The sequence below is a fragment of the Plectropomus leopardus genome, chromosome 8 (assembly GCF_008729295.1).
Source record: "Plectropomus leopardus isolate mb chromosome 8, YSFRI_Pleo_2.0, whole genome shotgun sequence".
Taxonomy (NCBI): domain Eukaryota; kingdom Metazoa; phylum Chordata; class Actinopteri; order Perciformes; family Serranidae; genus Plectropomus; species Plectropomus leopardus.
Genome location: NC_056470.1, coordinates 15129566 through 15136779, shown reverse-complemented (window position 1 = coordinate 15136779; position 7214 = coordinate 15129566). Strand labels below are relative to the sequence as shown.

The 7214-nt window shown below is 39.0% G+C and overlaps 1 protein-coding gene across 1 annotated transcript in view; it reads left to right on the top strand.

The window, feature by feature from the left end:
• Positions 1-1949: 1949 nt before the first annotated feature.
• Positions 1950-7214, top strand: part of ctnnbip1 (catenin, beta interacting protein 1) — a 29319-nt gene continuing 24054 nt past the window's right edge. The window contains exon 1 of the mRNA XM_042492581.1: positions 1950-2066. The gene's annotated coding sequence lies outside the window, so the exon portion shown is untranslated. The remainder of the gene's footprint in view (positions 2067-7214) is intronic.

Sequence of the window (7214 nt, the reverse complement as noted above, 5' to 3'; positions counted from 1 at the left end):
AAAAAAATTACATTTTTTTGCCTCTTATCTGTAATGCTGTTCATCAAGTTTTTTTAGTTTGGTAGAGAAAAAAATAGTTGGTATATGAAACTGCTCCAAACAAGGTCTTTGAGCACCGTAAGCCAAGTGCCATCTTGTGCCATTATAATAGAGGAAAGATGGACATCTCTATGATGAACTGTCCCTTTGAGCCAGGAGGAGGGAGTCTGATGAGTTAATGAGCTACTTTTGCAAATTGTAAAATGTACTACTGTTGCCTTTGAACTGATTGTAATTGATGAATTATATCAAATGGTACAAATATTTTAACATTCAGGCCTTACTCACATGTGTGCAGCTAAAACCGACAAATCATCCTCTCAACGTAAGTCCCATGCAGACCTGTCCTTTATCTGCATCCTGTTTTTGTTGTTGTCGTTGTTGCTGTTTTTAACATTTGCTTCACTTGCTGTTGGGAGGGAAACACACACTCAATAAACATGTTTGCAACAGCAGAGTTCACTGAGGCTTTCTAGGATCCAAGCCATATGTTAGCTAAAAAAAGGCTGATTATGCATGAAGGCCAGAGCCAACAATGTCACCGTCTATTCAATCCATAGTTGTTTCTTGTTTTGGCAATAATGTAAATCCACAGATATACTGCATTTGGAGAATAGCTATCTTGATCACAGGTGTATTTAATGTATAATACTGCCGGACCAAGACCTTAACATAGGCTAGCAGATATGTTTACATTGCTTTGCTATTATGAAGATGAAAATAGCATCCATGTGGGGTGTACAGTAATTTATAACTTTAAAACAACAGGTAGCCTATACATGTTTTGAAACTGGAACATTTCAATTTAAAGCTTTTTGCAGTGCGGTCAGATTGTCGAAAAAAAATGGAATCTGCATTATTGCTACAAAAATGCATATTTCATGTTGGTAATGAATACTTGACAAGCAAGGGATTAGGTCCCTGTTCCCTCAAACATCAATAAAGTGAGCCAAATTAAATGACTTGTTTCAAGACAGAAAGTGGCATTTATATCTGTGAGGTTTTTGTATATTCTGATTATATTATATTATTTTTATATTATGTTGTATATATAGAGTATTTAACCCTTTGAGACCTAGATTAACAACAGTTTTCTTGTGCAGCCTCCAGACGCCTTTCACAAGCATTTAAATATTTCAAACGTTAGCAAATTGGTTTGATTTCTTTCAGAAACATTGGAAAAGGGTAATCAGCAACTTGTCATGAAATGTACTGCAAATTGAAAAAAATAAAATAAAAGGTGGCAAAAAAAATTAAAACAGAGAGAGAATACTTAGAGAATTATCAAATGAGTGGAAAAAATATCAAGATGAATGAAAAAAATATTATAATTCCACATTTAAATTTAGGTTATAGAAATATGTTTATTGTTATTATTATTATTATTACTATAGTTTTATTTAGCGCCTTGTTCATGTAATTTCCTGTTATTCTTTTTCCTTTTTTTAAAGTTTATTTTGGGTAATTAAAGTAAAGTTTTGCTGTTTTTGTTTTTTTACGAATTTCTTATTTTGCCCTCTTTCCATGTTTTACAAGAAGCCAATTGGCTCAAGTTTCAAATTGTTAAAATTAATACAAAATGTGACCATGTAAAGTTCAACGACCCTCTTATAAGCCAAAAAAAAAAAAAAAAAAAAACTCCCTGCCCAGCGTTTAAAATATTATCGGAAGTGCCTCCCTCGTGTAACACCGCCCCCTCCCCGCTCATAAATAAAGACCAGTCCCTATCTTAGGACATATTTTTAAATGCACACATTGCTGCCTTTACTCAGGTAAACCACTGATGTTTCTACAGGACACATACAGTTTTATAATAGATCCTAAACCCTGTGCACAGTGCAGTGTGGGCCGGTGGCGGCCCCGGCGGCCGGCAGCGGTACTGAACATCCAGCAGGACTCTGGCTGCGTTGATTCAGTCCGCCGGAGCTCTGCCGACTGGAGGGATGTGACCCCGGAACAGGACGCCCTCCTACAACAACACACCATTCAAACTGAGCACAGAAGAAAGAAAAGCTGGACCAGGAGGGGTAAGCTCGTATGTCTCGTTTTCTTGACGGGGCGCACATTGTCAGGGGTTTTTTGAAACGAAACCTGAGATGGTTTCCCGGCGTTCACACTTCTGGCAGAGCAGCGGTACCTGGATGGTGTTTGCACCCATAGGAACTTCATTCAGGCTTTTGTCTCGGGCATGCTAGCGAGCTAGCTTGGCTGGTTAGCATTGGCTGCTTTGCCAAAGGTAGCGCGGCTTTGGTGGAGACTAAATGAAATTGTTGTCAGGTTAAAATAAACACGACGTGTAAATTCGTTGAGAGTACCGTCAGTGTGTTTTTTCCCACCACGGATATTGATTAAGATTCATGTCGAAAACGCGTTGAAGGCTTGCTGCTCGCTAGCAAGAGCGCTGCTACAGTTTGAACAGTCTGCGTCCCGAAACATGATAACAAGACGACTCACAGTCATGTGTGTCCAAACCAGCGCTTTTATTGTTGCAGTTCGATGCTTTTTGGTATTTTTTTTTTGCTGTGTTAATTTCCAGTCCGAGTTTGGCTTTGAAAAAAACTACCAAAAACTCAAAAATCTCAGCTAACGTGAGTGCACGTTATGCACACCCTTATTAACGTTATACTTTTATTTGACCGTTACTTGTACCAACCTCTGTCGTGTTAGAGATCCTGCAGATCCTTAAAAAGTCTTAAATGTGAAAATTAGCCCTTAATTTGTATGAGAATGTCTTAAATCAATCTTTTTAAAATCTTAAAAATTCCAATGCATAGGAAGTAGGAATTTGTGAATCATTTTTTTCTGATGAATTTTCAAAATAACCCCAACTTTGTATGTACATATATATATGGGCAAAATGTTTACCCAAGTAACTAGTGTCAGTTTATGTTTTCTTTTTCTTCAATTTTGGTATGCATAAAATTGGTCTTGCGTTTCATTGAAATGGCAGTAAAAATAGTCTTTAAAAGTTTTAAATCTAACCTGCCTTAAGCTGTCGGACCCCTTTTGTAAACATTGTGCCTAGTGAATATTAAATATCGATATAACAGAAATGTAGCTTCATGTACGTAATGATAATACAAATTACAGACCGTTAAGTCACTGCTCAGGCTTGGAGAGTATTTAAAATGCTGCTGTACAATGTGGTCACTTTCTTTGAATGTGGTTTTCATGTTCGAGTTTTCTTTTCTCACATAACTCCTTCATTGGTTTTCTATTTTTGGACCATGCCTCCCATGGATGCATTGTACCACACAACCTTTTACAGTGTCTGCTTTCCCCCACATGTCAGATAGCTGACAGCCCTTTGAGTGGTGAAGCTGGCACCCTGCCGACAGTGGGGCATTGATGAGTGCTGCAGCCAGTGGGTATCAGGGCTTGGCCACAGGCAAGCACTCTGAATTCTCCTGGCAACTAGCATACTTGGTCATAGACCACAGTATGTCAAGCCTGCCTTCGTTTGCACATTCTCCCAACTGGATGGGTTTTGGAGAGAGATTAGGACCCCTGGCCTGGCTTCCCTCGCCTTCTCACAGTCAGGGCAGGTGCTCTTCAGCGGCTGCTTGTTCCCCGAGGGGACCTCATCAGCTGCCTGCGAGCAGAGTTTGGGAGGGAGGGCTGGTTCATCTCACAACCTCTTGCGCTGCGTTTGGCACACACACTTGTCAGACCGTCAGCATTAACTCAGCCCACGTAGTGGCCTGTTGTGGCCTGACACGATGATACCAGAGCTGCTTGGATCCATTTGTGGTTGCGCCCAGTCCAGATGACGGAGGCCTCCAGATGACCACCAAGTCTTTTTGACTGTTTTAAAGAACTTGAAAGCATCTTTTCTGCTCGCAGTTCTTTGTCTGTTGTGCATGGTATCCTGCACATTTGCAATGCATTGTATTGTTCCAAGCACATAGATAGTATAACTTTAGGATTTTTATTCCCTGCCTTGATGTTGGCGCTTTTGAAATCTTGCAGCCGTACCCCCAAGGGACCAGCTTAAGGCAGCAGCTTCTGTTTCAATTCCTTTGAGGGACCCTGAGGAGTGAGCTAAGATGTTCTGAGATCATAGACCAGATTTAATTATGTTATATGGCGTGGTCTGTGAAAAACTCGGTGTATCAAATTTGGTATTGTGGAATCATTTGCATGATCATGTTCATGTTTGTAAAATGTTTTTGCTGAAAATGATTGTACAAGTTCTTAATTGAACTGTAGTATCATTGCAAATGTACAGTTTGTTATAGTTGCCTATTAGACGGTAAATAAAAAAATTTTTAAAAAAATAATTAAAAAATTTTTTAAATTACCGTAATACAATAATTTTCCGTGGATAATGTCTATGTACAACGTGCAGTGTAATAAAATTTAAATTTGATATCTATGAAAAACTCCAGGCAAGTGGGAAATGAAAAAAATAATAATAATTTGGGGTCCTTAAAAAATTACGGAAAAGTTTTGAAACATTGTCTGTGAAAATGTGTGGTAACCCTGAAAAATGATGGGGTTTTTTTTTCACTATCTAGGAAGCGTTTCTCAGTGTATTCCAGGTATGTGTGTTAAATGTCATGTCCTGCCCACTGAAACTCACTCTCTGCAGATCCGAGCATCAACTTAATGTGGCACAGAAATAGTCAAAGGACAGTTAATCACACACAGAAACCCAGCTATGAACTAAGCCCGTACAGTTGAGCAGGATTGTTTGAGTTCATGCCTCACGTGGTGACAACAAGACATGACCTACTTATCAATCATGTATTCACAATCCAGTTCATCACCATTGTCCCCAAATACTGTAGCCATTGTTGTGGGCACTGTACATGTGAGGAGATGGCTTCACACAAAGGTGGCATGCAGACATCCAGTAAGTCCAGAGCCTTTCTGGCCTGCGGTGTCTGCCCGTCTGGCTCACGCTGTTTCAGGACCCCAAGCTGCCCCGACGCAGAGGGAGTCAGTCTGCTGGGTGCACGGCTGGTCAAAGGGTTTTCATTGTGTTTCATGCAGGTTTGGATGGGAAGAAGCTGCGTTCTGTTGGCCAATAGGACTGACATCACTGCAAAATAGATAAATCTTTATAAGAACAAGCTAGGTGGAAGGCATGCACATCCAAAAGAGTTATGCAGGTGCTAGATCAAAAAATCAAGATCTGCACAATGCATTAAAACCTCCCAGTAGTTTTTAATTATGCAACCTTTATCGATTTTGGACCATTGGATTGGACAACACGTCATTTGAAGACCTTTCAAACCTGGTGCGGCATTTTTCACTCATTTCTACCGTTTTAAAAACTAATTAAATTCCTTGATTAAACAAGTAAATAAGTGACAGGTTAATTCATAATGAAAATAATCATTACTTGCAGCCTAATTTAAGGCTGCACAATTAATCAAATTATTTTTAAAAAAATCATAATATGGCCCAGTGCAATATCCATATTGCAAGAGCTGCAAATTTTCAATGAAGGTAAAATGTGTCACAACATACCATTTCAAATTAAGAATTTTGGTGCTCTAGAGATGCACTGGCCATGGCAACATGCTTGTTTGGTACAGACGCAAGCAAAAATCCCATCATGATCATTTTAATTTATTTATTTTAATGATAATGAAATGCAAAAATTATCAGATTATGACTCATATTACAGTTGCTGTCAAAATAATCTTTTTGGTTTTTGCATATGCTGCAGTCCTAGCCCATTTTTTAAAAACGTTGTACAGTATGACGATATTACTGAAAATAAGTCACAAGATTAAGGGAGGATTTTGCTTAATTGCGGTGTTTAATGAGTAAATCTGTCCTGTTTTCAGTATGACCACTAGTTGTTTATTAGGTTTCGTGACACGGTTAGCCATCGTTTGAAGGGAGCATGTGTGCGTGAGTGTGTGTACCTGCAGTGACACAGCTGCTCTGCAGAACCAGGGCAGGTTGTTGGCAGCTCAGCTGGCAGCCACACCAGGCTTCTAGCCTACTTAAGTTTCTCACACATTTGCTTGGGATGTCGGAGCAGCTCATGATCGAATTCTAGTTATTTTTTCCTTCTCGGTTTTTGCTGTCTGTAGAGCTGACCTGATGGGGTCTGAAAGAGTTCAGGCTGTCAGTGGCATTCGGGTGAAACTAAACTCAGTTTGTCAGTCAACTTAGACATCTTGTTTTTCTGAGTGCTGAGGGAATTTGATTACTTAAACAATCGGACACTGTGCATCATGCGCACAGCTGATTCTGGAGCCAACGACAAGCTTGATAAGTGGACTGGGTCATGTGTGACTTGGCTGGTGCACTTTGGCAGCCTCTGGCCTTCATGACCCTCAGCAAATGTGAGGGCCTATCACATTGCATACTGTAATCTCTGGCAGCAGATCCTCACTGCACTGTGTGGCCCGGTCACAGTGTTGAAATGGTCTTGAGAAGTCTTCTCCATGTTTTTATTGCTCAGAGACACTAATGGGTGCTGATACACAAGTGTACATAAGAAATCTGGAACGCAGAGATGCCATGCAATGAATAGGCTTCTCTCTATTTTTTGAAGTGGCGTCACAGAATGTGTAATTTGCTGTGGCTGTATGAAAATTAGCAGTGCTTGTTATAAATGCTGCGGCTACAAAAACAGTTGTTCTAAATCAAGATATGATTTTATGTCTTGGGTATTTTTAAAAAGGTCACATTTTGACCCCAGAAGTTATCAAAGAGAAATCTATCTCGGCTGTAAGTTAAAACTTGACTTCAATGACTTCAGTCATTGAAATCACAAGCAACTGCTCCATGTTTTGTTTAACATGTTTGAAGTTTTATGATATAGCAAAACAGCGGAGCATCAATTTATGTACTTATTTATGCACTTATTTATTATTTATGTACTATCAGATTTTTCATAAGTTAATCTTAACACCTTGTCATGGCTCAACTATAACCATTTAATGCTGTTGCCAGGCTGAGAACAAGGCATTGGGTCTTGGTTGCCAAAACTAAAAAAATTTATGCCATTTTCTTCACCTTATATTACGAGTAATTAATAAGATATTGTGCCGTTATACACATCTGTGTTATAATGATAATGTGACATTAAATAACGTTTAAAAGCTTAATTACAGTAACCAAACAAAATTCTTTGTTGTATTTGTTTTCCTGATCTTATCTATTCGTTCATGCTCATCTGCTTTTGTTTGTTTGTTTGTTTTGTTTTTTGT